Below are 10,432 nucleotides of genomic sequence, written 5' to 3' on the forward strand. Positions count from 1 at the left end.
AGTAAAACTGGAGCCACTTTGCCTAGTCGGCTGACCACTCTCCACCTGGGAATTCTGCAAGGGACAGGGAAGTGGGGACCCTGCGCCTTGCCCTGGTAGAGACAGAGGGTGTAGGTGCACCACCGGGGGACAGCCCTCAGTGCAGAGACCCTGGAACAAACAGTAACAGGGCAACCCTCTCTCTCCTCCAGGCGGATTGGTCTGGGCATCCACCACAGGAGTCTGCAGCATCTGGTACCCCCAACAGTGACTCCTGCTTGTCCCTGAGAGCTGACTGAAGAGCAGGAGCCTGATCTCTCTGCTCTGAGACTGGAGATCAGATTCCAGCCATTTTGTGCTGGTCTCCTAAAGTGGCACAGGGAGCTTTCAGGGAACGAAGCCACACAGGAAAGCCAGAAAGAGCTCACAAGAGCCAGGCCCCATGGCAAGGGGAGGTATAAACCAGATGAGGAACAGACCCCTGAGCATCAGTGCAGCATGCCCCTCCCCCGGAAGATCAGCTCCGAAGATCCCATGAACACCATGTTTATGGACATCAAAGGACTGCGTATCCCGGGTGTGGGACAACACAGTATACAGAATTTGAGCATTTACCTAATTATTCTTATACCTGCGGTTTAAAATTTTATGATGCTTTTTTGTCTTTTTCCCCTTTTCACCTGGTTTCATATTTTCTCAACTCTGATTTTAAGGCTTTTGTTAACATCAATTTTTTTACATTTTTATTTTATAGATACATTCTTCATGTTTGGCTTTTTGTCACTGGAATGAATTTTATGGTTCTCCATCTATAAGTTTTGCTTCTTGACAATTTTGAGATTTAGTGTCTCACGCTCATGGTGTATCCATAACCTATGCCAGTTTGTCCAGATAACTCTGTCTTCCTCCATATCTGGATGGGAGTGGATTTTCCTTTGGGAAGACAGGTTTGGTCTGCTTTGCTTTGCTTTGCTTTGGTTAATGGATGGCAGGGAAGCAAAAGACATGTGAGGTAACTAGAGGGGAGATCATGGGCCTGCTCAGGACTTCTTCAACTAGCCTTTCTCCCTGGTCTCCCTGGGCACATGGAATGCACCCCCTCAACTGCACATGAAATCCCAATTCTGCTGGAGAGCCCAGCCTTAAGGACCTTTGCTCATGTCTGCCTGCCTCCTCACCCCTGTGCCCTATATACCTGCAGGTCCAAGAATCCTTAGGCTACTACTAGGTCCAATCCCGACGTCCCCTGTGAGGATAGGCCTTTCTACCCTTGGACATCTGGGATCTTCATAGGATTCCAGAAAGTAGGGAACATTACTATTACTGCATGCATCCCTTGAGTGCCCAGGAAGCTGCATTTTCCTCAGAAGCCATGAGATAGCATTAGGCAAGTGTTCATGGGATGAGACCAGGGCCTGAGGTTCAAGGGACCAGACTCTGACATGGGTCACATAATGATTGCATGAATGGGAGTTACTTAGGCCTTGGGGGTTGGAGAAGGATCCCATCCCGTGGCTTTTCTACTGCCCTCTGACTTTTAACAGCCCAGTGCGCTCACCGAGGAGCTCCTCTAACCTCCACCTACAGGCATCTGCACAGATGGTTTGGTTTCACATGGTGTTGTATTGTTTTGTTTCCATGAGCCCACATCAGAGATATGCCTGAGAATGAGAGACAGAGAGAGAAAGAGAGAGAGACTCAGAGGGAAGCAACCGGTCCTGGGTCTCATGCTATTGGACCATTATGTGCCCACTTGTCATACATTGCCTCCTTGGGAAGTCATCTGGAGGGTGAAACATCTCCATGCTCAGGCCTCAAAAGGAGGCAGCATGAACCAACATTGAAGTGGGTATCGGGATATTTGTAGAGGACAACCATCAACTCATCCCATTACAGACCAACGTGCGACCAAGGCCCTGTGTGGTGCAAATGGCACCCACACTGGATGCTCAGGGATCAATGTTCCCTATGCAGTACTTCATGCAGAACACTGGATGTGCTGGAGACCCTCAATGTCTACGTATCCCCTGAACCGATCAAGCTGCTGTCTCCCCTCAGGTAACTAAGGTTGGAGGAATTAATATAGCTATAGAGAGGTTCAGAATTGCCGAGGAAAAAAAGAAATCAGAAAACAAGATCAAAAGAAAGACATGCATGCTATTCATCGGTGCTAATATTTCATTAAGGGACATAAAACACTACACACAATTCTAAATTAACACTAAAAAATAAACGAACTGCATGGGTTAAATATTGGCAATCACAGTACCCGCAAAGCTACCAGCATTGACACAAGAAAAAAACTCATCTCAGTAGAAAACACAATGTCCATTTGCAGAGCCCACAGCGGGTGCTGGAAGCTGAAAACCCAAATGCTGACATGTGTAAACCAAAGAGAGCTTAAAGTCTTAGTTTCTATTTCCATTGTAGTGACAAGTGCTCATTCGAAATTCTTTCCATTTCTTGGAGAATCTATTTGAAGAAGAGAAAATTGACATTCCAGAGGGAAGAGTAGCCTTTGCAACAGCCCATGGATTTCCCTAAAGAAAAGTGCAGGGTGTGTTTTGGGGGTGGGTGTCTGTGCATGGCCCCAGGAGCATGAGAGGCAGCACCCTGTGGACCCAAGAATATCCATGCAATGTAGCTGAGCAAGCACTGATTCCCCACATCAGTCCAGGAGTGGGCCACATCCTCAGGTCCACAGACACCCCATCAGGGTGCAGTTCGGTGGAAAAAAAGTATCTGAGCCAGAAGATGACTCATTCACTCTTAGTATCTTCTGAGGATGAAAAGACCTGTACGTCATCATGGAGGACACTCCAGGTGACACAGACACAGGCTCTGTCCGAGATGGGGGCGGGGGGGAGGGAGGGTCCTGAGCAGGGCCTGGCTTCTCAAGAGGAAGGAATGAGGGAGCTGCTAGGAACCTGGAGCTCCAGGAGCTTCTGTCCAATATGGTGAAGACCATTCTCAGGGGCTGAATGGGGGCCAGCACAGAGGGTGGCCGTGGGGGCACGGTGCACGGCTGCAGCCTTTCCAGGTGAGGTGTGGCATGTGTGACCTGGGGGTCATTGCTTGGCAGGAGGGCAAGTGTCTTCCTGGTCTGCGGGGGCATGGCTGTGCATCCAAATGCACATCTGCTTGCCAGAGGACACAGACTCCCTAAAATCCCCGAATGGGCTTCCTCGATGATCCTGGAGCAGTGCTGGGAGGGCCTCCATCGTGGTTTTTTTGGGGGTTCTGGAACTTGTCTAGGGGCATCTGGGCACATTTCTTGCCTGGAGTCTGGAGGGGCATTTGGGAATTGTCTGCCAATGCATTGCTGACAGCTGGTGGGGTGTTCTCCTCAGGACACTTGGGCGGTGCCTGGGTGTGTCAGAGCCCATGGACCTTGGAGCCAACCTGGGGACCCTCATGGGAGACTCTGAAGGCCCTCTTGGATCTCAGCTGCACAAATAGCCCATCAGCCCTGACACAGGGTTGGCGTGCCGGCTGAGCTGTGTCAGCGGTTGGCATTTCCTGGGCATCAGGAGGTCCACCAGGTGGCCTGAGGCAAACTTTCGGGCTACTCAGAGGAGATGTGGAATGGGACCAGAGTCTCATGTCAGGGGCCTCAGTGCGGGGCTGCATCAGCAGGCCAGGCTCAGGGATAGAAGGCCTCCTGGTGGTGTAGACAGGCTTTGGCATATGCGGACACTGTGGGAAAAGAGAAGACTCAGGACACTGTGAGTTTCACCTTGGCACCAAAGCAAAATGAACATTTGTTCAAGAAAGAAACCAACAAATTCCCAAGTTTCTGTAACCTCCCCAGAAAAGGTAAAGACAGAAATGGCAACTGTTGACCAAGGAGTAGGGAATCCTGCTCCAGGACTGGGCGGAACAAATGCATGACAGGATGCTGTTGATGCACTTTTGACATCGGAAGGTCCTGCCACACCTCTATGCTTACTCCCTTGGACCGGCTCTTCCATCTGCTCTGCTCTGGAGGTGATAGGAGTCCTGCTGCTGGAGAGTCACAGTGGCAGCTCCTGAGTGGGGATGGCCAGTGTGGGATGATGTGTCATGAAAGACAGTGGTCTGTTCTTCTCTGAGGATGGTATGTATTTCAGGAGTGACCACCAATGACCTTCACACTCACACATGAACCAGCCCACTGTTTACACACATACAAGACATAAGGCAACATCATGGGCACCAAGGGAAAACTGCGTGCAAAGTCCACGCCATTCAACTGCCACTGGTCATAGTGGAAGTGGAGCCCTGCCCTCACCCCGGAGGCAAGTGGAGCCCAGTGAGTCCTCCACAGAGCACAGCAGTGGGAAGCAGCGCACACTCACCCTCACATAATCCCAAGATTCTGTGCCTTCCTTCCAGGTGTCCTTCTGCCCCTCTCGGGGTCTCCTGGAGAACCTGTGGAGCAGAGCCTTCCTCTGCTCTGCTTCTTGCCTGCACAAGAAATCAAAGCATGGAAAGGAGAAGGAACTCAATTACCTGTCTTTCAGCCAGACACCTGCTCTGGGCTTGGCCAACATGGTCCTTTCCCACCTCAGCCATTCTACGCCCATCCCTGCCCCACATCCTAACTACAAGGAGCTGACCAGGTCATCCAAGCAGTTTCTTACATGCAGAGTCTCTGAAAGGGTCTGCCTTGGCATGTGCCTAGCTCCATACATTCACTGGTGCAGGGACACTTCTCGAGCCACAAAACCCCACACCAAGTCAGCAAGGAAGAGCAACATCAAGGAAATGTGGTCCCTGTTAGCCTGGGAGCTCCTCTGCCTGCCTCGCCTCGCCTGACTCTGCCCACATGCTGCACTGCACACAGTGTGCATGTGCACAGACACGGTGTCTGTCGGTATCATGCCTGGCATTCGGGTCAGCAAGCCCCATTACTCACCTTTGTCTCTCTACCTTCTCCCTCTCAGCCTGGTTCGACGGCTCAGCCTGGTGCCGCTGGTCCTGCTGACTCCATTGCTCCACGTTCTCCTTCAGCCCCTTGGAGCCCAGGCCAAGGGGAGGAGGGTGGCACCCCAGTGTTTTATGGGGCATCTGGTGCTTGATGCCTTGTTTCCAAATGCCCCGCAGTCCCTGCACTTTACCTGTGAAGGAAAGGGGGGTGGTCAGTGCATCCACTCAAATGCCAATGAACCTGCCAAGCACTCGGATGGGAGGCCTTCCTCAGGGAATGGCACATGGGATGAGGACAGGCAACAACGTATCTGGCTAGTGAGGTGCCAGCATAGTGAAGACCTCAGGATGCATCCTCCCCCAGCCAGTGGTAGGGAGAGGTGGGGAGGAGGGATTGCAGGTGTCAAGTTGAAGACAGGTGGAAACATCATTAAGATTCGGGACAAACACAAGCCTGGATCTGATCTTATGCTGTCTTGGGGCTGATTCTCAGAGCCTCTGAGTGTCCCATGTGTATCCTGCTGGGATTCCAGCTCATGTCAGGATGGACAACAGGGTCTGGTCAATGATCTTCTGGGAACCTAGCCTGTCTCAAGACTCCTGGCAGAGCTTCTGTTTCAAAACCCATGCCAGCCTCCACACTTGCCCTGGCATCCTCCTGTCTTGTCTGGGAACTCTGAGGACCAGTCCTGCTGTCTGGGGCCTCTTGCCATTCTGGGCTCTCAAGGGTCTGTCAGGCCCAAGCTGGGAGTGACGGGCCACCATCAGTACCACAACCTAGAGGGACAAGTCTGTCTGCTTTAGGAATGGGTTTCCAGTAGCCTGAGGGAAAAGAAACAAGAGAGTCCTATTCACCATGAAATGGGTCTCCTCCCTGTACTGTCTCCCCAAGGAGGCATTAGCGAGTGTCAGGACTATCGTGACAAACACACATTTCCCCCTGTCACTTCTCTTTCCTCCTTCCTGTTTATGCCCTCCTGGCCAAGCCACATCCCTGCTCTGATGGATGCCACCAATAAGGAAGGTTGTTGAGTCTGCCTTGAAGGACTTTTGCTGACACTATCATTAAGTCTCTCCAAAATCCCTTGGGAAGCAAAATCAGGGATGGCACTTCTCCAAATTGAGGTCTAGAGGGATCCACTATGGAAGACTCAAAGTGAACAGGCTTCAGGAAAGTGGAATTCCCTTTCTAATATCTGAATGCCCCAGGTGACACCGGAGGAAACCATGATTATGTCCAAAGTCACTTGGGAAACACATTCTCCTCTACTCCATGATGGAAGCTGCCCATGTGAGCCTATGAACAGTCCCATTTCATGGGCAATGTCCCCAATACAGCCTCACCAAATTTGAAAAAAAAAAAAATATATATATATATATATATATATTTTTTTTTTTTAGCTTGTGGGAACCAGTTAACTCTTCTTTTGAAAAATGTAAGTTTTTTACGAGAGAGAGTGTGTGCATGTGTAATGGCGAGTGATCACATAAGCTGTAGGAAAGACAGATGGAAAAGCAGACACTCCAGTTATCAGGAAACTCAGTGAGAGCCTGGATCCATCTCCAGACCCTGAGATCATGACCTGATCCAACTCAGTCCCTAAAACAATGGAACTGGCAACGTGCCCTGATGCTGTGTCTCCTCTAGGCCTGCAGTGCCCACTGAGACATTTGTGGGCATTCTGTCCCTGCTCGTACACACCCCACACCAATTTGACACCTGAGTCCCCATTCCATTCGAATAGGAACTTCCAAGAGTCCGGGGCATTCACAGCCATGCCTTGGCGCAGTCTCTGTTCTCAGAACATGTTAGACCAGAAAGAGTCCTTAACCCGTGGAGGAAGGGACAATCCCTCCAAGGTTTCCTCACTCTCCCAATGCTCGGTCAGGGAAGGTAGGAACAGTGGTCCGAAAAGCTCACCTGAAGTGCAGTTGTGGACTTTCCGTCTGTCAGGAGAGGCTGAAAAGGTCCTGGACAGACTCCACTGCAGGAGACTATGTGTCCAGAGGAATGATCATAAATGGCCTCTTCCGTTCCTCCCGGACATTTATACTGCCCCAAGGTCACGTGACGTTTCAGCCACTTGAAAGACATCCATCAAATCCTCTTAGCTGCAGCAAGGATTGAGCCCATCAGCAGCTGCAAGGAAGCTAATGATGCCCTCATCAGAACGATTTCAATGACTATGTGTGTGTGCCTGTGTGTGTGTGTGTGTGTGTCTCTCTGAATGGAGATGTAAGTCCATGCGGATTTGGTGGATACCAAAATTTCTGCAAGTGAAATCATAGTGGTACATTTTAGCGTGGGAATTAACCTCAGGACTCCTGTTTCCTGACTATTGGTATTTTACCAACACTTCTGCTTGATTTAGAGCTAATGGCAATGAAAATGGGGTCAAAGTTTGAGGATATTCATGATGTAATATTCATTTTGTCAATTAAAACTTCCAGTTAAAAGCGGAGATATCATAAAGAGCATCCTACACAAAAAATTTTTTGGACTCCGTGGTTACAGAATAGATATCCTAAAATATGGTGGCTTACGGGATGACACGTTTATTCTCTTAGTGTCCAGTGATGACGAGTGAACGTCAAGAATTCAGCAGGGCCCCAGTGCTTCTAAAGCCCAGTCACTAACGAAGGCCTGGCAAAATGCTCCTGTTTCTCTTGGCCTCTGTTTAGTAAAGAAGACAAATGGACTTTGGTTTCCACCTTTCCTAAGACTTATCCAAATTCATAAACTGGAAATGGTCATGGTCAAAAGTAGGAATTGTCTTGTCAACTCAAAATTTTCAGCAGACACTACCAATTCTGTAAGCAGAATAAGCCATAATGACATTTCCAAACCACGATCTAACGCAGTGCCTTCCTCCCTGCATCTACAACTGCCAAAACATAATGTGTAAAAAATGTGCAAGCCTACAACATACTCCAATTAAATCAAAAGTATATAAAGGATATTGGTGTAGAATTACCTGAGGAACACTTATAATTAGGCATATAAAAACTGGATTTAAGATATAGACTTGTAGGAAAAGGAGTTTTAAAGGAATGTTTCCCAAAGCATAAAACCAGCCAGAGGAATTCTTTTGTTGTAGACCCAAGACACACCTAGGTAGAAAATGATATTCATCTAAACCTTCATAATCTTTGTATATTGGAAACATAGTAGAGAGAGATGAAGGTGTAGAAGCAAAGCAATGGATGCCATGTTCCCAAATAATTGGTTACAGCTACAAACATTCTGGCTGGTGAGGAGAACGTGTTCCTATGTCATATCTCAGCTCCTTTGGGAAAGTGATCTTCCCTGTCCTACAGGACTCACATCTGATACTCCTTGGCTCACTTGTGGTTATTCTAAGGAAAAGGACTTTCAAAAAGATTTCCTCTGAACATAGAAACTCTGAACAAATTCTGTTCAGAAAAGTGCAAGGACAGTTAAGGAGGTTGAGAAGAATCTGAAAGTGTTGCCTGTTTTGGGAGGCAAGATTAGGAGGTGGGCTGACCTGAATGTTCTCTATGAGAACGGGACCACCCCCAAATCCCGTAATCCAATCAAGCGATTAGAGTAGATTAGAGGATTTTGTGCCTTATCCCAGGGCCCAAAAGCCATAAAAGGTGGAGGTAAGTGTCACTATCTGCCATTTGGAAACTGGCTCAGTGAGAGAAGCTTCAGAGAACCTGAAGTTCCTGGTTGAATTTATCTTGTGGACACTGTTTCTGCCGACATGGAGGCTGCCTACCTCCACCACTCAGAGGAGTCTCAGTTCAACGACTCTCCCAAACCCCAATCATGCTGGTCAAAGAGAGGTGGTGCTGAAGTCCACGGAGGACCCTCTCTGCCTGAGAAGACATCCCCTGCATCAAAGACACTTTCCTCCCTGACTGATCCTTTGGCTCCCGCATCAGCAGGGCGGCCTCCCACCAAGATGCCTCTGAGTTGGGAGGGCCTTTCCCAGGTGGGAGCTGGGCTTCAGAACGTGGGAAACACTTGCTACGTGAATGCAACCCTACAGTGTCTGACCTACACAGAGCCCCTTGCCAGCTACATGCTGTCCAGAAACATGGGACAGCCTGTAGGAAGCAGACATCCTGCATGCTGTGCACTCTGCAGGCTCACATGACCCGGGTTCTCTGCCATCCTGGACGTGTGCTCCGACCCCTTCCACTCCTGCTCGCCGCCTTCCACACACACAAGCAAGAAGATGCCCATGAGTATCTCATGTTCATTCTGGATGCAATGCAGCAAGCATGCTTGCCTGAAGACAAGCCCTCAGACTCTCAGCATGCTCAGGACAGCACCCTCATTCCAGCATATCTTTGGGGGGTACTGGAGGTCACAAATCCAGTGTCTCCACTGCCAAAGCATTTCCAGCACTCTGGAACCTTACCTGGACATCAGCTTGGACATCGGGGCTGCTCAGAGTGTCAGCCAAGCTTTGGAGCAGTTGGTGAAGCCCGAAATGCTTGAAGGTGAAAATGCCTACCATTGTAGTAAGGGGCTAGAGAAAGTGCCTGCTCCAAGGTGTTGACTTTGCACAGTTGTGCAAAAGTCCTCATCCTGGTCTTGAAATGATTCTCAGACTTCACAGGCAACAAAATGACTAAGGAGGTGCAATATCCTAAGTGCCTTGACATGCAACACTACCTGTCTGAGCAGAGGGCAGGACCCTTGGTTTATGTGCTCTATGCCGTGCTGGTGCATGCTGGGTGGAGTTGCCACAGCGGACGTTATTTCTGTTTCGTAAAGGCAGGAAATGGCCAGTGGCATAAAATGGATGATGCTAAGGTCAGCGCCTGCGTTGTGACTTGTGCCCTGCGCCAACCTGCCTATGTCCTATTTTATATGCAGAAGACCGATATGGAAAGAGACCTTGTGAGTGGGTCAGTCGAGGGAGGAATCGCATCTCCTGAGGCAGACCCCGCGGAGGTGGGTGAGGCCTCAGGAGAGAGCAGAAGAGATCCCACTGTGAACCTTGCTGAGTCGGAGGAGCATGGGGAAGAGACCTCAAGGCAACAAACCACATTAGACCGGGGAGATGCCTCCAAGAACGCAACCGACCTAAGCCTGAACTTCATGTCAGGAGAAGAGAAATTGCTCTTCCTGAGAATGCAGTCATCCTTCAGCACTCCAAATACAGACATGAGATGCCCAAGAAGCATCCTCAGCAAACCATGGACCTGCTCCACACTGCAGCTGGGATGATCCCACCTCAGGTGTCCGGGGACATGGCCAAAGTCCCGCATGTGCCAGGGAGAGCCAGACCAACCAAGAGGACGAGCAAGAATGGACAGAGGTCTAGGGAAGCAGTGCAGGGATGTGTCTACTAACTTTGTTGCACATGGGCACACACACACACACACACACACACACACACACACACACACACACGGTGTCACTCACTCACCAAACCCAAACACAGTCCCACACTGGAAATATTTGGTGTTGTGTGAAATGTGTGTTCTGTATGTATGGAAGAACCATCTATCTGGGTGTGTTCATGGGCTATGGCCTTCAACTGAAGCTAGAGGACACTGACATTTA

The 10,432-nt window shown here is 49.5% G+C and overlaps 1 pseudogene; it reads left to right on the top strand.

The window, feature by feature from the left end:
• The first annotated feature begins 8,615 nt into the window (after nucleotides 1–8,615).
• LOC144295176 (ubiquitin carboxyl-terminal hydrolase 17-like protein 6) lies at nucleotides 8,616–10,218 on the top strand (annotated as a pseudogene).
• Nucleotides 10,219–10,432: the final 214 nt, after the last annotated feature.

Source organism: Canis aureus, chromosome 23 (genome assembly GCF_053574225.1).
Source record: "Canis aureus isolate CA01 chromosome 23, VMU_Caureus_v.1.0, whole genome shotgun sequence".
NCBI classification, from domain to species: domain Eukaryota; kingdom Metazoa; phylum Chordata; class Mammalia; order Carnivora; family Canidae; genus Canis; species Canis aureus.